General features: G+C 43.7%; 1 pseudogene; it reads right to left on the bottom strand.

Annotated features, from left to right (window-relative positions):
• Positions 1–1256: 1256 nt before the first annotated feature.
• On the bottom strand, positions 1257–15662 carry LOC123952608 (annotated as a pseudogene).
• Between the last annotated feature and the right edge of the window lie 4764 nt (positions 15663–20426).

Below are 20426 nucleotides of genomic sequence, written 5' to 3'. Positions count from 1 at the left end.
GGGAACAAAACCTATCATATACCCACGAAGACTTTCAGAATATGGCCTTTTCTTTTACAGAGCAGGCTTGCTGTGTGTTCCCTTAACGCAGAAATGGAAAAGCGAAATGCCCCGGGGGCTCGTTTTGTTCACGTGCGCAAGCGCACAAGTCGACCGACCCGCCTCTTCTCCCAACTTCCGGTGTCTCTTTATCTACAGCTATCTGAGCCCAGGGAGCATGCGCAACCCTGGGGAGCGGGTTAAGCGGAGGAGATGATTGGTGGGACGTGCGGTCTTTTAAAAAACCACGTGACCACACCTGTAGCTGAGACTACGGTGGCTCCGAGGGGTGATTGGGGGTGTGAAGCCAAGCTTGAAGCAAAGACGCCAAAGGAATTCTTTCTTGAGAAGCCTCCCCCTCTCTCCTGGTGTGTGGTTTATGCTTCGCAGCAGAGAGGTGGGAATTGGGTTCCACTCTGCCTCCACCACGCCATGGCTCAGGCCGGCCATTTCTGCTGCGCGCTGGGTAGGAATTCCCAGTCGAGGGCCGCCATAGACAGAGGGCTGGCTGGCCTCCTTTTCATTCATCCCGTGTGCCCATTCACTGAGCATTTTTTTATGTGCCACACAGGGCTTCTTAGCACTCTACTGGTCTTAACTCATTTATTTCTCGTGGCACCTCTAGAGGTGGGCACCGCTTTTATCGCCGCTGCACAAAGGAGGAAACTGAGGCAGAGGTAAGCGAAGCTTCCATCACGCCCTCTTTACTAGGAACTGTTTTCGCTTTATAGTTATTGGCTGGAAGGTGGCAATTTCCGAGAATTTTTCTGGAATGATCTGGCTGGAACCCCTCGCTCACAGAGAAATTCACATGTTCGTTTCAATGACAGACCATCCAGACAGAAAGAGGGAGAGTATACTATGGGGGCGGTATCCCTGATATTAGAGCCTTCTATACGACTGAGCAGGTGGCCTGGATGATCATGCTCACAGGGGACACTGGTAGTTTTCAGATTTTTTTGTCGGTCTCTGACCTTAGATCAGTGGTTTCCTAAAACATCCCACATTTCCTTCCATAGCAAAGGTATGAACATATACCCCTTCTCAGGTGACCGTTCATAGGAGTTTTGATAGCCGTGCAGTTTGAATACCACCATGGAGCAAATTCCAAATCGTGCATTGTATCATCTGCCGTGGTCACCCTAGGACACAGGAAGAGAGATGAACGATGGAGTGCGGTCCTCCATTCCGTTCCTCCGCTGGCAATGAGGAGACCTTCAGGCAGGCTGGTAGCAGCTCTCGCTCCGCCTTTGAGGCCCCCTCCTGCCCTTTGAGCTCAGCATAATCTCGTGTGAAATTTGACTGCAAGCCCGCTGGGGCGGGAGGAACAAAGCCAGGCCCTGGTCGAACTGCAGTGGCCCCAAAGCTCGTCCGGAAACGCAGCGGAATGATAAACCGGGATTATGGGGAGATTGCTGACAGACGCTGTCGGAAAACTGCAGTAAAGGGAGAAAAACGTGGAGGGCAGGGGAAACTGATGAAGGCGAGTAGTTGCAAACTCAGGTGATTAACCTCATGAGCTGTCACGGGGCTTTCTAGTAGCTAGCTCCTGCTGTCGTAGTAGATGGAGCACCACTGGGAAACTGGGCAGGATGGTGTGGGATCAACTCATCCCCTGCCGGAAAAGGGCTGTTATCCAGGACAGCTGGCATTTGTAAGGGTGAAGAGGTTCCGGGGCCTGAGTCTCTGTTCTGTTCTTATCCTGTAACCTCAGTGACAACACACTGTGTTTCCCGTCCCCTCACCCCCAACACCATGATCTTTAGGCAGCCTGTCTGGCTTCTTAGAATGGGTTAGTCCAATGCAGGTTGGAAATGCTGATTATTTTAGTTAAACTCAAGAAATCTGATGGGCTCTCTCCTCCCGCCTCCCTCTCTCCCTGCCTTCTGAAATCCTTCACACCCTTCAGTGCACATCTCAGAGGCTGCTGCTTCTACAAGCCCTCCCATTCTCCCCAGTATTGTCTGGAGCTGGATTTCATCTTGCCCTCCTTGGTGTGTTTCATTTTGTAGCATGCCCCCAAAACCATCTTGTATTTATCTTTATTATTTGTGTCCATATCTCACTTTAACCCAAAGCTCCCTGAGGGCAGGACTCATGTTTTGTTCATCATCGCTGCCTCCATATCACTTTGCACACAGTACCTCATACAAAGTACATGCTTAATAACCTCTTGTGGCATTGAAGTAGATTACAGATCTTCCACACTCGTGGTTGCATGGAGAACAGCCTGTGTTTCTACAAACTTGAAGATACGTGGGATGGATTGGGGAGGCATGAGATGAGCCGTCTGGGGGAGCAGAGACATATGCAGGGACTGAACATTTCTATGCTGAGCCAGTCCAGGTCTGTCTCCTCCCCAAGCCATCAGCCTTTCTTGTGTTTTCTCCTGAAGGGTCTCTGTCTTTCTTGCTTTTCAAAGATTAACTAAATTGCCATCGCTGCTTCTTCTTGTTGTTCTTTTTCTGGCATGCTCTGAAGGCCTCCCTGGCATCTCCTCTGTTTTTCAGAGAGCTTAGTTTGTAGCAAGCGGAAGGACCTCTCTGTGTTCTAGCAAGTTCGCTCGCCTCCCCTCTGCTCTCTGTTAGCCTTAGTCTGAAGCAGGGAGGGGAACTCCCTGCCAGGGGGACTCTGATCTGTCCACAGGCTTGGGCTTTTACAGCCCCAGGAGGTGATGAGAGAATGTCAAGTCATACTTGACCTTCAATATCAACTGGCTAAGAATGAGCCTCACCAGCCCCGAGGCCAAGCTTGCCATTGCTGTTTTAAAATACTAACCTAGGATCGTTTTGTGTATGTTAAAGGATAGAGCTCAGTACTTCAAAAATAAGTGAACACAGTGATTCTTCTCTTTCTATTCTAATGTTTTAATTATTATTATTATTTTCTGGCCATTTGTTTTAACACCCAGGGAATGTTCTATAACTGCAAGGGCCCCTAGTTCAATGACTGTCTCTAAATCCGGACACTCATTTTCATCTCTATTTTCTCAGTAGAGCTGGCTTTTGGGTATTCAACAAAATTCTTGTAGTAGGTACATCTTATAAAAATACATGGAGGTGAAATTTGAGGGGCTGGGTAAAGGGTTTCTCCTCAACTCCTGGCAACACAGCAGAAAAGTTGGGTTGTGGAAGACACAGAAGGAGAGAGGTCTTTGGAGGTACATGGCCAGAGCAGACACAGCTCATTCTGTCCACATAGTCAGTGGAAACCTGGACGGAGGCGTGAGCCCTCCCCTGGCCATTACCGTCCACCGTGTACATTTTGGACCTCAACAATTCTTGTCTTCTACAGGCTATTTCTGACCACAGCCCAGACCCTGTGACTGAAAGCAAAAGAACCTCCTCTTTCTCCTCAGTGTGGGCAAGATGCTGGAAAGAATGTGTATAAATCCATAAGAGTAGAAAACACAGCTTTGACAATATGTAACTGGTGAGTTTACCAAGCAGCATCTGTGACATAAAACACTGCATTACAGTCTTTCCCCCAACAAACCATTGAGCTTGATTCAGTGGGATTAATTGTCTCCTGCCCAGGATGTCAATGCTGGCAGGTCTTTCTGCTTTTGCCTCCAGTCTTACATAAAAGATACTCCAAGGTCACTTTAGGTTGCAAGCACAATCTCCATTCAGTAATTAGAATGTCATGGTGCAGATGTTAATCAAAACTTTGAATGTGACAGCAACCAGTGTCTGACTGCCTTCAGCTCTGACCTGCTTCAGGCATGGTCCTCTTGTCTCCACCCCTCTGTGTTCGCCCTCACTCCTGCCTCACCCTTCTCTCCTTCCCCACTCCTCATTCTCTTCCTTCCCCTCCTCTGACTCCCATCCCCTCTCCTCCTCACTCCTGTCCTTTCTCTTCTCCCCTCCTCTTCCTCCTCCTTCCTCTCCCTCTTTACCCCTCCCTCTTCATGCCCCTGCTCCCTTCCCCTCCCTGCTCACTCCTGTTCCTCCTCTCCCCTATTCAGCCCCTCCCTCCTTACCCTTCCCTCCTCACCTTCACACCCTTCCCTCCTCGCCTCTCACTTCCCTGCCTCCTGCTCTCCCTCCTCACTTCCGGTCCCCACCAACCCCCCTCACCCTTCTCCCTCTTCATCTCTCTTCCTCTTCACCCACTTCCTGCTCACCTTGCTGTCCCTGCTCATCTCCTTCTCCCTGTGTACTTTTCCTCACCTGCCACATCTTTGCCAACATGAAAGGTGGGAGAGGGATGAAGATGGGCCTGAAGCTACCATCCCTAGTCAAGTTGCTGATGATTAAAGCAGACCTTTTCTGGGTTTTTTTGTGGCTGCCTTTTTGGGCTCTTTGAAGTACTCTGCTGAGCTTTTCCTCCTGCTCCCATTACCTGTGTGGATTCACCTGCATTTGGGTTGGCCCTTTGTAACTCCTCCCTTAGCTGGTGGGTCCCTAGTCAACTCCTTCTGCTGAGATGTTCTCACCCTGGGTAGATGAGATGAGCTGGATCTCTTTTGGGTACTGCTCACATCTGCTGCCAGGATCCTTGCCCAGCCAGCCCTGAGGATGTGGGCTGACCCACCAGAGAGCACTGTCCTGCCTGCAGCACCAAGAGAGAGGGGGCTCTTTGCTCCCTGGACACATTGTCCTTGCAGAAGGTGGAGCTTAGGTAACACTCCATCCTGGCCTTCTTAGCCATGAGTTGGAAACTAGTCTTTGGTGTATACATTGCACTTCAAATTTTTCAGGAACTCTCCTTGAAACTCTCGCTTCCAGCCTATTACTCTATATCCTTGAGGGTAGAAGATGGTACCCCTTCGTTGTCCCAGGTAAAGGAAGATGGGGGTTCACAAGACAGTAGCACTTCTTGCATGAAAGAAAAGAGGAAAAGAAAAGGGAAAAAACACTTATTTCCTTTTTCCACCCTCTCTGATCTCCTCTTTTTTTTTTTTTTTTTTTAAGATTTTATTTACTTATTTGACAGAGAGATCACAAATAGGCAGAGAGGCAGGTGGGAGGGGTGCTGAGTAGAGAGCGCAATGCGGGGCTCAATCCCAGGACCTTGAGATCATGACCTGAGCTGAAGGCAGAGGCTTAACCCACTGAGCCACTCAGGTGCCTCTCTCTGATCTCCTTTGATATTTTTGATCTGACTGAAAGCTTCAAGATTCGTGAGACAAGTTCTTGAGGCCTTTCCAGATGGTTCTGTATGAAGCTGCAGGTCTTGCCTTGCTCCCACTTTGGCACATGACATCCTTTGTGTCACTCCTGTTGAAGCAGAGGCTGGAAGAATTCAGTTCGAACACACGGCCGCACATATTATCTGAAGTAACTCTAATGAGTTAGATATGTGCCTCTTACCCGCCCCTGCCTAGGGACAGCAGGTACACAGTTTGGACCTGCCACTGTCAACGGCCACAGAAGAATAAGCTTGCTGGGGTCAGTTCTTTTTATTTATATTTATATTGCCATAGGCAATGCCAGGGTTTTACTGGAGGGGGTAATTGACAGGTGGGAAGGGGTCTTAGCTCATTTCTGTGAGCAGAGGAATAGACATTAAATGTTTTTCTCTAGTTTTCAATGTACAGAATGGGGTGGGGAGACAGAGATGCCTATTCTTTGGCATTTAGAGGGTACTTCCTAGTCAGCTCTAGTAACTAATCACAACCCCCATCAGCAAGGTTACAAATCCCACCATAGCACAGTATTCCCCTTTATGGGCTACAATGGCTGTCCATTAATGTAGTCATGCTGCATTACAAACAACCACAAGCTCATTGGCCTCTAAGAATCTGTGTCAGTTGTTGATGCTTCAGAGGGTTCTCTTGGGGATCGACCAGATGGTTCTGCTGATCTGGCTGGGCTCACTCATCTTGAATGGGAGTTGGCTGAGTGCTGGCTGTTGGAGGATGACCTCGGCTGGAGTGATGGGGGAGAGAGCTGGCTCTGCTCCCTGTATTTCTTCTCCCTCTATTTATCTTCTCCTAGCTCAGGCAGGTAAAAGCACAAAAGTGAGTAGAAATTTGCAAGAACTCTTGAGCCCGAGGCTTGGAACTGGCACACTTACTTTCAACTTGGACATCCTGTATTTTTTTATTTGCTAAGTCTGGCAATTCTGTACTTCATTTTCCTGGTCCAAACAAGTCCTGTGGCCAAGGCAAGAGTGGAGGGCCAGGGTAGAACACTCTGACCACAGTGGAAAGCCTTGCACAGTTATCTGGCAAAGGGTGAGGATCTAGGGCTGGTTAGAGTAATGCAATCAATCTACCCCATGGGTTTTTTTTTTTTTTTTTTATTATCTATTTTTCTGGCTAAGGATCATCTATTTATAGTGGTCCCCCTCATGGTCTCTTCACCTGCATTGCTAGCAGTAGACATTAATTTTATTTTCAGGACTTTAGTTTCTCCTTCTAGGGGAAACTGAGAAGTGGCCATATTCTCCCTTGCTAAAGTGACTCCTGCCCTCACAGAGCTTTATAAACACGATTTAGTTTCCTCCTTTGGCATTGTGATGAAGTTCATTGCCTTTTGGCCCTTTATGGTCCCAGAGAGTCAAAACTGTACATGTGAACTTAAAGAATATCAGGGTATTATGGGGCCAGAATTACTTGTGAGAAAAATTGACAAGTGAGCCAGAAGAAGGGCTAGAGACTTTGCAAGACAGACCCAAGAAGTGGCTGGAAGGAGCTGGCGAGGGGAATGTAAATAACTCAAGTCATAGTTTCCAGGTCTGCCCAATCCCCCAAATCACCTGGAGATATTCTACATTTCTTATTTCCTTGTGAGGACTAGGGACTCCTTATCCATATCAACCTTAGAAATGAAGTTCCTTAATTTGTTTCCTTACAGGCTCAGATGCTTGTCAGTGTGAGTGGAGTTAACACCCCTTGATGGAATTAAGGTTGGTTGGAAAACTTCCTGTGTGAAAACTGATTACACACCATAAATTTTAGTTAATCTCTATTTTTCTTAGTTATATTTTGTTAATTTCATGAGTAATATCTCTATGCATTAGAGATAATGAATACAAAAGTTGTATTTGACTCTTCATGCTTACATTTGCTTACATTTTTGACTAGCACACTCTTTGAGAGAAAAACCATACCAATTCTGTGCTAGTGTGAAATATTCAGAATTTGGTTTCTTTTTGTGTTAAATGTAGTAACCTCACAATTTTTCTGATATTTAAGTTTTTGCTTTGTTAAATAATATAATTTGAGGACTGGAGGAAGAGGGAGTAGGTATTAGCATGATTTAATTTTATTGCATTTGAAGTAGCAAATATTCATTGACTTGCAGACAGATTATTTAATTTCTCTGAAAAAGTGTAGTATGCAATGAATGAAGGCTGATGATTTTTTTTTTTTTTGATAAGTACTCTTAAGAAGACTATTTCTAAATGCAAAATGCCAAGCAAAATCTTGGGGAAAATGCTGCACATTTCTTTAGTGAGTTCATAGTGATCCACTGTACCCTTTTCGTTTCTTCTGTGCTCCTTAGAAATCCTTTTTCTGGTGTGCCTAGGTAGCTCAGTCGTTAAGAGTCTGGCTTAGGCTCAGGTCATGATCCCAGGGTCCTGGGATCGAGTCCCACATCAGGCTGTCTGCTTGGTGGGAAGCCTGCTTCTCCTCCCACTCCCCCTGCTTGTGTTCCCTCTCTCATTATCTCTCTGTCAAATAAATAGATAAAATCTTAAAAAAAAAAAAGAAGTCCTTTATCTATTTAGGAATTTATTTTTCCTGCTTTGAATGGAAATATTCTGCAGAGCGAACCACTTTGTATATCTGTTTTAAATTCTTGATTGCTTTATTAAAATTCATTTTTAAGAGTTTTTGTATAGCTTGGATTTATGACCCTAAGCACTTAAAGTCAACAGTGTGTCAAGTCTAGTTTGGCTGATGGAGTGGAGAGAATATTTAGTACTGTACTGAAATTTTATAAGCTTTGGCAATAAGGGGTAGAGATCTATATTCATTTAGAAACTAATATTGGAAAATGATGCCTTGTAATTTTATAGCATATCATCTCAGTTGACTCTCAGAATTACTGTTGTGTGATGTAGGCAGTCAGGTAGCCCTATCCCTATGCTAATGAGAGAAAACTCAAGCCTCAGAGAGTTTGACCACATGGGCCGGTGTGTCCTGGTGTGTTGAAGAACCAGGCTAGGAATCCAGGTTTTCTGTCTGCAAGACCTGACTTTTTACATGACAGCACATGACTTTTAAGACTGAAGTGGTTAATTAGGGTTAGGCCTGGATAAGCAAAGTTGGAACGAAACACCAACCCTACTTTCAAGAGCTCATTGGGAGGTTCACTGAGAGACAAGTCAAAGTGTGCTTCAGGGGCTCCTGGGTGGCTCAGTGGGTTAAACCTCTGCCTTCAGCTCAGGTCATGATCTCAGGGTCCTGGGATGGAGCCCCACATTGGGCGCTCTGCTCAGCAGGGAGCCTGCTCTCCTCCCCCTCTCTCTGCCTGCCTCTCTGTCTACTTGTGATCTCTCTCTCTCAAAACAAACAAACAAACAAAAAAAGTGTGCTTCACAGCACAGTTTGAGAAGGACAAGGAGAAGCTGAGGGTGTTAAGGGAAGGAGGGCCTAATTCTGTCAGGGTTGGGACTAGGAAAGAGTTGAAGTTCTTAAGGTTACAAGAGGAGTCTCAGTCTTTGACAGTATTTCTCTTCCACAAGGCCTGACCATGAAAAAAGGAAGTGTTTTTGTTTTTGCTTTTGTTTCCCCTCTGGTCAGGCAACTGAGTGATCGAAGAATTGAACTGATGGTATTGAAGACAGCAACTCCAGCTGAGCAAGGAAGTCTGCAGTGGTTGAAGAATTCTTGGTCTGGCTGTCAGGAGTGCTCCCAGTGAAAGTTAGTGGGGGTAGAGCCTGGAGAGGAGACGATGACTCCAGACCTTTGCCCCCTCCTGGAGCTTCAGTCAGTCATTGAGGCAGATGGTACTTTCCAGAGACAGCCACAGCCATGTCTTTTGTTCCGCAGGCTCCTTCATAGTGTCACCTTCTGTTCTCCTATGGAGAGGCTGAGTCTAATTCTTCTTCCTTTGAATTTGGGTGAACTTATGACTGCTTTAAGCAGTACAATATGCACAGGGTGTACTGTGTGATTGCCGGGACTGGCTGCAAAGGGGGAGGCACAACATGGTTTGTTAGGACACTTCTACCTTAATCAGGCTACTTTCTATAAAAATAAAATCAATATGTCAAGAATGAACCATTTCTGTATTTTTTCCCCTCATCTCTATCTATGATATATCTCTTTATCATCTATCATATATAACTCTTAATACGAGAGAAAATGTTTCTACCGTCATCAGCTCTCTTCTGCTATTTGTTTTTCTACTCTCAGAGTCAAATTATGGATATGTAAAATTTGTTCATACACAGGATTGGAAATAAAAGTTGAAGTTGAAAATGGATCTATTCCTTCATAAGAGGACTGTACTTGTAGAAAAAGGCTGGTGAACAAGGGAAATGTTGTATCTTCTCCTAAACCAGGCTAATGTTTACTCTTGTGTTTTGAGGTTTTTCTCTATCTCTCCGGTTTCTCCTGCTCAGTTTTTTGTTGCCACTTTTTACTCTGTCCATCCCTTACTTATTGCTGGTTTCCATGGTTACTCTGTAGGCCCTCTCTCCTTTCCTTTTTATTCCTATTTCTTCCCACACTTGCCCTTCCCATCTCCCTTCCCACACTCTCCAAGGTTGATCCTATCCTCTTTTTTGGCTTAATTACTATTTATTATGGACAATCCTTAACTCCACAAGCATTTACTGACTAAATGTGTGTGCCAGGCATTCTTCTAAGAACTGGGGATGCAGTTATAGCTTAACATTTTTAGTGGTTTTAGGCTTGCAAATCTTGTTTTCAACTGGCAATGATCATCACAGAAATTCAAATATTATTGTATAAATTTACATTAACATAAAATATGTGTTTCGAAGACGGATGTTTAGGAAAAAATGAGAAACTGGTTAGCAGCTTGAGCCAGCAGACTTTTCCTACCTCTTAACTTGGAAAGAGTATCTGTTTATTCTTGGTATTAAGGTAGCATGATTGATGAGAAAATAATTTTCCCTTTTTGACACATATTGCAGTTGGGAAGTCCCCGTGCTGACAGCTATTAATGGCAGAAAACCTGTTTGAGGCAGATGCCAGAAGGGAAAGAACTAGGAAGTGTCATCTTACTCTGGTCTACTTGGCTCTCACACTTTGTGGATTGTACTGGATCACTGTGAGCCAGCTTTCTGGACTTTAGATTATCTTGATTGACTTCTTTCTTGGACTGGAGTTATTTGGTAATGTTAATAAGGACTTTCCAAAGGAATAGCTAGGAAAAATAGCATCAAACCATTCATGCAGTTGAAAGCAGACATCTTTGGTGATATTTATATTGGGCAGAGACTGTGCCTTATTTTGGGTTATGTATAAAGACATTCTTGGCTTCCAGAATTCTAACCTTAATGTAATTTGCAAAATTATTTGGTTTGGAAAAATGTAGAAAAGCCAATTTTAAATAGTCACGTAGTTCTTCCTTTCAGTCCATTGAGGAGCTTGAAGATCAACGTGAAGCCACGCCCCACTAGTGCTATTAAAAAACCCCAAGCAGTTCATTTAAAAAAAAAAAAAGAAAAAGTCCATCGGAGTAAAAACAAATAGCCCACATCTTTTCCTACCTAGACTATTTACTTCTAGACTTTCTGGGTGTTTTTTTTTTTGTTTGTTTTCTATTGTTATGCTGTTGAGGACTTCTCTTCCTTTTGAATTCAAGATACCAAAAGGCTTTGTTCTGGAACTGTCTTCCACCAAAGCAGCTGGTAGTCTGGTAAACACAGAAAGAGTGCGTAGCTTTTAGGGAGCCTAGCATTCTCTTCGTAGACCCCTGTTCTGCAGTTCCGTAGTGCCGGTCAGTCCTAAAGACCTATAGGCCAATTATGAAGACACACCCAACCACTGTGTAGGCAGCCACTTTGAGTTTCCTTTTGTGTTGCTGGATGAAGAAGAGACCAGTGAAGCTGAAGAGAAACACAAATGCATCTGCACTGGGGATGGGATAGGAAACAAAGGAAAAATGAATGAGAGTAGAGAGCACATTAAGGTAGGAACAATATCGAAACTCATAAAATTTCTCAGAGGCATGGTAACTGCTGAGTAGAGTACAGTGGTGGAGTAGAGAGGAGGGAATGCATTGAAATACCCAGAGGGTATCAGGCCCTGGGCAAAGATTTTCCTAACCTCTCTTATTTAAATCTCACGACAAAATTAGGGTGTGACTATTATCCTTAACTCACAGATGAGAAGATGGAAGTTCAAAGACAGGAGACAGTTTGTGCCAGGTCACAGGGCTTGTAAAATGACAGAGCTGGTCTTTGAACCCAAATTTGAAGCCAGAAGCTTTGCTTTTTTCTAGCACCCCACCAACAATAGGAGCTATCCATCGACTATTTTATTTCATAATGTGTCAAGAAAGAGGGCCACGATGTCCTCGGGGTTGCTGGAAATGTAACATCTGACCTCGCAAAGTAAAAACTACTGGAGGAATGAACTTCACAGAGAATTAGGGAAACCATCTCCAGTTTCCAGACGGCAGCCCAGGAAACAGTCTTGACACTCAGCTTGATAGTCCTTCTCTGTGGCTTCAAACGACCAGCTGCCAACCTGAGTCTCTGATTCTCCTGTTAGAACCAAAGCAACAACGAAGCGTGGGCAAAAGAAAGGGTAAGGTGAAGGGTTTTGTGAAGACGCGGCATCTCGGTGGTGTGGTTCACCCCTCACCTTCCACTAATTGGCTGCCGAATGCTTTTCTTCCAAGAGCTAATTAGAAACATCCTACCTGGTGCTTTAGCAACATGAAGATTCTTTCTGTTGCTGTTAAGCAGGTTTTTTTTTTTTTTCTTTTTAAAGAAAGAAACTTAATTCAAAGTTTGGTTTCAATATGCTTGAATTTTAATCTCATATTTCTTAGCTGAGGCGCATTTTTTCTTTTGGATCAGAAAGCACTCCTGGCTGCTACCAAGAGTAAGAAATACCGTCCTGAGACAGATGTCTATTTCCTCTGCCAGGCTGGTGTGGAAGTCGACCCATGTTTCCTTCCCTATCTGAATGGCGGGGGAAGCAGCAAGGAGATTTCAAACATTCTGCCTAAAATATTTTTTCTCATCCCCAATGCTTTTGCCACATCCAGTGTCTTTTAAAATAGCAGCAAAATGACTCTGGAAGTAGACGGTGTTGATGGCAGGTGAGTGGCTAGGGACTCTAAGCTTATGGGTCACACCTATCCCAAGAGTAGGACAAGTTTGGGGCTGGGTCAGACCTGGATTTGAATCTCAGCCATGATGGTTTACAAGCAGTTTTGTCTTTGGATACTTATGGGACAGACTTGTTCTACAGCATCACCTTTCCTGTGATCTTGGGATTTTAATTAAGGCTCACACATGGGAGACAATGGGTAATACGTGCTTGTGCTTTCTAAGGAAGGTCTAGACATTTCTTTGTTGACTTTATTGGGAAGTAGGAAAAGCAGTCTTTGAACTCTGTCCAAATTGCCCTCCACCCCCAGTCTGTGAAAGAGAAAAATGAAATGATGTGGGGAGGGAATGGGAGAATTCTTTGAAGGATCTGAACAGGATTAGAAAAATGCCAGGTTTTTCTCCAGTGCTTCCTTCATGGCCTTGATCCTGGAAAACCACTATTAAAAGCAGGGCCCGTCTGATGGAAAGGAAAATTGATGTGTCATAATCCTGCTGTTTGATGACCTAGAATAGAGATGGGCAAACTTTTTCTACAAAGAACCAAATGGTAACTATTTTAGGCATTAGGGGCCACATGGTCCTAGTTGTAGCAACAATTCAACTCTACCATTATAGAGAGACAGGCTTTCTAGACAATAGGTAAATGTGGCTGTATTCCATTAAAACTTCATCTCTAAAAATCTACTCATCAGATTTGGCCTGTGGGTCATAGTGTCTGGACACTGGTTTAGAGATTTACCCATTAGTTCTCAAGGTTGGATCAGAAGTGAATTCCCAGAAGAGTGTCTGATGGGTGTTATGAGATAATGAAGACTAGAGTGTCCCATAATGGCCTAGTCAAGAAAAGTTGTGAAAGATTTGAAATGGGCAAAAAAGATGACTGGGTCATTTAAATGGAAACTGGGCATTGTCTAGAACACTCTACTTGGTTATGTAATTCTCTGGGATCTGCAGGTTTCACTCTCTTTGAGTTATAAAGAGATAATCTCTCTTTATAATTTAGTTTATATTATATATTTATACTATAATTTAACTCTATCATTCCTGTGAATTCTAGAAAATTGATTGATGGTGATACAAATTGTTTCTGTCCAGAGAGATGCAAGTGGATTTTGTCTGATGGGTATTCAATTCATGCCTCTCTCTTTTCCTTCAAAGATGCCAGTTTTGTATCTATTCTGCAAGTTCCTTTCATTTCAGATTCCCAAGGGCTTAAATATGTAACTGAAATTTGGATTCTCCTTCCAACTATTTCTAACATTATAACTATCCCCTCATTAGCTAATGAGTTAAGGACCATTTTTGAGAAATGTTCATTTTATCTTTGCCTAAGAGTTGTGATTTTGTCCTTTAACATCCAGGAAAGGAGAGGGAGCCCTAGAGGAAGTGTGTTGAGCCCAGGGAGACAAGGCCTGGCCTCAGGCCCACCCTACATCACCTCCCCCACTGGCCCTAGGGCTTCTCTGTAAAATGGCGCTGACCTCAATGTGCTTAGCTTGGAATACTGGGGAGTTAATACCACTGGGGCTACACTTGGCTGGTGGGGGATGAAAGACAACGGATAAATGCTTTTACTTTCCTCAGCTCTGAGACTCATTTTATCAAGGTCTGCAGTCTGTCCTCATAGGATGCTCATCTTTGTCCTTCTTGGGGGCCAGGTTGATAAAACACACCTGTATCGGCTTTGCCTCCTTCTGTTTCTTTCTTTCTCTCCTGCTCAATGGCTCCCTGGGGTCATAACTGTATGTAAACAACTGCTTGCAAACCTCTGGGTCTGGCCCTACTTGAGACTATATATATATATATAATATATAATATATATAATATATATAATATATAATATATATAATATATATAATATATATAATATATATATAATATATATAATATATATTATCTATAATATATATAATATATATTATCTATAATATATATATAATATATATTAAATATATATATATGAAATATTTTTATTTGCTTGCTTGACAGAGAGCACAAGCACAGGGGAGCAGCAGGCAGAGGGAGAGGGAGAAGAAGATTTCCCACTGAGCAGGGAGCCCACATGTGGGACTCCATCCCAGGACCCTGGGATCATGACCTGAGCCAAAGGCAGACCCTTAGCTGACTGAGACACCCAGGTGTCCTGGGAGAGACCTCTACTTTAACTGTTTGCTGGGCAAGCATTCCCAGTTTCCTAGAAGCCAAGTGGACTTGGGGCAGGATAGCCAAGAGTGTACTCTGTCGGAAGGACCCTGTCCTAGAGGAGTGTTTGCTGGGGTGAGGCAGCCCTGACAAAAAGAGATTGCATGAGGTGCATGGACAGAGGGTGGGAATTCATCTGGAGTAAAAGTGGTCACCCTGGAATTGCATTCCCCGCCCTGAGGATTGGTCCAAAGGAGGCTGCTGGAAAGGACTTGGAAAAATTTACAGTGAATCTCATGGAGGAGCCAGAATTTGAGGAGTGCTTTGCAAAAGTCATTAGACATAAAAGAGTACCATAAAAAGCATCAACTGAAAAAAAAAAAAGTTTTATTCCCTTACCACTTGTTCCACTTGTTTCTCTCTCTCTCTCTTTTTAGAGAGAAATTTTTATTACTTTTATATACAGAAACTTCAACAGCCCAGTCCAGTTTGGCAGCCAGTTCTTTAGCCTTTGCCTTTTCCAGCTTGGCAGCATGAGCCACTGACTTCAGACATGGGACGTTGCCTCCCCAGGGGCAGCAGATCTCATATCTGTCATTGTCATTGGTCCTGGTACATTCCACCAGCTTAGCTGGAGCTCCTTTGTCTTCTGAGTTCACCTGTGTGAAGGCTACCAGGATGCAGGTCTTCCTGGGGACCAGACACCCCAGCCTGGCCTTGCCCTTGATAATGCAGTAGGGGACACCCATTTGCTGACACAGGGCAGGCGGGAAGACCACTAGCTCAGTGGGATCCACCTCATGTACGATCACTACCAGCTGCGCCTCCTTGTTGTCCACCAAGGTGAGGACAGTACTAACCTCAGCTCGAAGGACAGGCGGTCTCTTAGTGGAGACATCCCCTTTGCCCATAGCCTTCTTCTCAGTCCGGGCCAACAGCCTCTGGTTCTTCTCTGGCTTTGTTTCTGGCCTGTACCTGTGGACCAGCTGAAGCAGCTGAGTCGCTGTGTGGCGGTCCAAGGTGTGGGCGAGCTGGTTTACCATGGGAGGCACTTGTACAGTTTATAGAGAATCACCCTTTGTCACTGCAGCCTGATGTGGCAGGGCCATTTGACTAAGTGGGTGAGGTCCCTTTTTGGGCTGGATGTCCTGTCCAATGCCAAAATTCTTTTCTTAGACAGAGGAGTGAGCAGCTTTTTGGCCTCCTGTTTTTGATGACAGAGGCTTTGGGGCCACCTTCTTTCCCTTTGCCTTCTTTCCTTTCAGCATCTCAGGTTGCTGGAGGAGGGAGTGCCACTGGCTTCTCTTTACCCTGAAGGAGGTGAGGTGACCTTGAGTAGGTGAGGAGCTGGATTAAACAGAGGAAAAGAAGAGAGAGCATGCTGCCTTCCCTCTTTACTCTTGTCTGAACAATTGTGGGTTCGGATTAGCAGTGCAGGAGGTGAGACGTTCTTAAATATCTCCAGTGTCTCTCCACATCATTCCTGTGTTGGCACTGAAAGTTTGCCAAGCAGTTCAGTCCTTTCCTAACTCCCTACCATGGCCAGGTTTCTTTCACTTAGAATTTTCACTTAAAATGTGTTAAAAGTTGGGACGCCTGGGTGGCTTAGTTGGTTAAATGGCTACCTTCAGCTCAGGTCATTATTCCAGGGTCCTGGGATCGATTCCCACATCAGGCCCTTGCTTGGCAGGGAGCCTGCTTTTTCCTCTACCTCTGCCTGCCTCTTACCTGCTTGTGCTCACTCTCTTTGACAAATAAATAAATAAAATCTTTTAAAAAGAATGTGTTAAAAGTAAAATGACCATTGCTGTGATCTCTGTGGAAAAAAATTTTTTTGAAAGATTGCAAGAGTTTGAAGTTGAGATATTGACATTTTGATTTGGCCTGGATATTTTAAAAAGATTTTATTTGTTTATTTTGAGAGAGAGAGGAGGGGCAGAAGGAGAGAGAAAGAGAAACTATGGATCAGACTCCCCACTGAGTGTGGAGCCCCACATGAGGCTTTTAATCCCATGTGACCTGAGCTGAAACCAAGAGTTGGTCACTTAGCCAACTGAGCCACCCAGGCACATGGCCTGGATTAGACTTTTTTTTTTTTAAAAAGATTTTATTTATTTATTTGACAGAAAGAGAGCACAAGCAGGGGGAACTGCAGGCAGAGGGAGAAGCAGGCTCTGCATGGAGCAGGGAGCCTGATGTGGGACTTGATCCCAGGATCATGACCTGAGCTGAAGGCAGATGCCTAACCGATGGAGCTACCCAAGTGCCCCTGGATTAGACTTCTTCTTCTTTTTTTTTTTAAGATTTTATTTATTTATTTTACAGACAGAGATCACAAACAGGCGGGGGGGCGGTGGGGAGGAAGGGAAGTAGGCTCCCCGCTGAGCAGAGAGCCCGATGTGGGGCTCGATCCCAGGACCCTGAGATCATGACCTGAGCCAAAGGCAGAGGCTTTAACTCACTGAGCCACCCAGGCGCCCCTGGATTAGACTTCTTAACACTGAGATTCTTTAATGACTAAAAATGCCTGGAAAGCTATGGAATCTGCCTCAGGTATGGTTAAGGGTTAGGGAAGGGAAAGTTAGTAGTATTTAAGGGCTCTTTCTTGAGTTTATCCCATTCCATAAATGACTTATTTAACTTCCCTAATTTTATTTTCCTCATTTTCCTTTAAAGTGGGGATACTGAACTTGGCTTATAGGTTTGTTTGTAAAGATTAAATAAATGAAATGCTTGGTGTGGGATGTGTTGACTGACTGATCAAAAGAGAAACACGGACATGGAACTCAGATTCCATTAGCCTGTTATTTTCACTCCTCAACTGATCTCAAATGATCATCATCAAATATCTGCTCTCAAACCCTACTAACCAGTCAGTCTTTAAATACTGCTCTAATCATCCAAGTGTCTTTTTCTCAGATAACTCAAATGAAAAGGCAGGATTTTTTTTTTTAATTACTGCTTGGATGACATTTTCTAATTTCTATTTTTTATCCATCAGAGTAGCCCCACACTTTTCCTGATGCACCTCAGTGTAATTTCCCCTTCGTTACTTGAAGAACTTCAAGGCACCCTGCCTTCAAACCTAGCAACCTAATTAATAAGGAGCATGGGGCTGAGATGCAATTTTTTAAATTCTCAACTGCTCTCTCCTGAGCAATTTGATCCTGGCAGAATATAGATAAATTTCTGCTCTAAGTCATAAGATGTTATTTGTCACTCATCAAGATAAGATTGTCATTCTTGGGATGAATTTACAGAATTGCCAGAACTTTTTTTTTTTTTTTTTTAAATGAGTGAATCAGGAGTGCTTCCTTCTTTGTTCACGTGCTTCTGACTTAGGCTTCATTCTTGTCATTTCTCTCTCTCTTTTTTTAAGTTTTTAAAAAAGATTGTATTTATTTATATGAGAGAGAGAGAGAGAACGCAAGAAGGAGAGGGTCAGTGGGAGAAACAGACTCCCTGCTGAGCAGAGAGCCTGATACGGGACTCGAATCCAGGACTCCAGGATCATAACCCAAGCCAAAGGCAGTCAATTAACCAACTGAGCCTCCGGTGTGCAAAGCATTTTGTCCTGGGACTGTTGTCAGGACTGACGCACCATTTTCCCAAAGCTCAACTATCAATAAGAGCATTTCTCTTAACAGCCCTCACCCCTCATGGTCTCTTCCACCTGAATTTACTTTGTAAAATTTTTCCAAAGAAGGGGATAGTGACATCTGGGGAAGGATTAAAAAAAAAAATTCCTTCTAGGATATTAGCAGTTATACCAATCGCCCATAACACGTTCACAGAAGAGCTATAGACATCCTGACTTGAGTCCGGGGAGGTGCGGGATCTCCTTACGATAAGCAGTAGCACCTCTCCCCCAGGTTTGGTCCAAATGTATGCCTGTCTCCTCTGAGGAGTATCCTGTCTGGGCAGCTATGTGGCAGGTCTCAAACAGGGTTGACCCTTCATGAAATGTCACGAAAGTTTGACATAGGTACATTTTGGTTATTATTTTAGCTCTTTTTTTCCTTTCTCCTCCCCTTTCATCTGGCCTAAGGGGCTCATGGTTCCTTACTGTCTTGTGGACCCTACTGCCTTCAGGTACATGGTTCTTGGACATGTAGTAGGTCCTCAATGAATTTGATAAATGAGTAAATGGCATATGTAACTGAGGTTCTTTTATCCCTACCCCTTTGCTAATGGGCTTGTTTTTTCCTACAAGGTTGTAGTTTACAGAGTGTGGCTGTGGAAGTCATAGAGCAGAGGTACTGCTGTGATCCCCATGCCCCCAAACATTCAAATCCATCAGGAGGCCCAATTAAAAACATTTTCCTAGTGTATATTGCTCTAATTTGCTCGTGTATGTAGATGAAATTAGAATTAATAAAATGCAATGATGCTTAAAGGCCTTACTGGACAGGGTTTAACATAAGGATGAAAACCTGTAAATCTGTATTTATTGCCAGGAGAGGATGTTGGTAAGTTGTTTTGCGACAGAAATGAGTTTTTTGTTTTTTGAGAAGGAGTGCATGTGCTGGGGGATGGGGAGCACTTGCGTAGAGGGAGAGGGAATCCTAAGCAGGCTCCATGCCCAGCATGGATCCTGATGTGGGGCTTAATCTCATCACACTGAAATCATGATCTGAGCCAAAATTAAGAGTCAGTTGTTTAACCAACTGAGCCACCCTGGCACCCCAAGAGAAATAATTTTTACTTATGTGTTTTATTATTATTATTTTTTAAAAGATTTGTTTATTTTAGAGAGAGAAAGAGTGGGGGAGGGGCAGAGAGAGGGAGAAAATCCTCAAACAGACTTCCCAGTGAGCAGGGAGCCCAGTGTAGGGCGGAATCCCAGGAACCTGAGATGATGACCCAAGCCAACATCAAGAGTTGGGTGCCTAACCAACTGAGCCACTCGGACACCTGAAGAAATGAGGTTTAAAACAGTATGGAAAGTATAAGATTTTTTTTTTTTTTTTTTTTTTATTTATTTGACAGAGAGAGAGATCACAAGTAGGCAGAGAGGCAGGCAGAGAGAGAGGAGGAAGCAGGCTCCCTGCGGAGCAGAGAACCCGATGCGGGGCTCGATCCCAGGACCCTGAGATCATGACCTGAGCCGAAGGCAGTGGCTTAATCCACTGAGCCACCCAGGCGCCCCTTATCATTCCTGTAAGATAGTATATAAAATACTAAATAGATAGATGTTAGATAAATAGAGATGGAAATCAGGACAAAAATGAATGATCTGACAGGAACTCTTCATTTTTAGTTTATTTCTTCATTTTGGTAGAATATCATCTAGTTGATTTCTGAACAAATGAGCACAAAAGTTTAGGTTTTTAGATAATTAACCTTTTTTCCCCTGTCATGTTTTTAATTTATAAGAGTAAACAGTTCTATTTATTTTTTTAAAACAGCTTTCAGTTCTTGTTCTATGGATACAAATTTCTATAATGTCCTGAAAATTTATTCTAATTATTTGTGTTCTCTATTTTTTGTCAGAAAAAATTTTTTTCTTATTTGTTTGATCTTGGACTTTCCTGTTTGTCCTTGGTGAATCCTGGTGATCTCTGGTTAAGCTGGTCATATTGAGAACAAGGCAGTCAAGATCAATATAAGCTCTGTGGGTGTGATGGGGCTTTGTCCACTAGTGACCCTTACCAGTACGTTCTCTGACTCTTGCTGGGGTGATCTAAGTTTCAAGAGAAAGAGGAATCAAGAATTTTTAAAAATTTTTTAATGATTTATTTATTTTTTGTTTATTTATTTGACAGACAGAGATCACAAGTAGGCAGAGAGGCAGAGAGAGAGAGGAGGAAGCAGGCTCCCTGCTGAGCAGAGAGTCTGATGTGGGGCTTGATCCCAGGATCCTGAGACCTTTATCTGAGTTGAAGGCAGAGGCTCAACCCACTGAGCCACCCAGGCACCCCATATGGTTCCTTTTCTTATATATCATGTTAATCTATAGAAAATACATGTTTTGCTATAAAATATTAAATTGGTATAGAGGGGGATGCATTAGAAGTTGAGGTCCTTCTATC

The sequence above is a fragment of the Meles meles genome, chromosome 11 (genome assembly GCF_922984935.1).
Source record: "Meles meles chromosome 11, mMelMel3.1 paternal haplotype, whole genome shotgun sequence".
In the NCBI taxonomy this organism is placed as follows: Eukaryota; Metazoa; Chordata; class Mammalia; order Carnivora; family Mustelidae; genus Meles; species Meles meles.
Note: the sequence above shows the minus strand (reverse complement) of the source record. Positions and strands in the feature narration are given on the sequence as shown.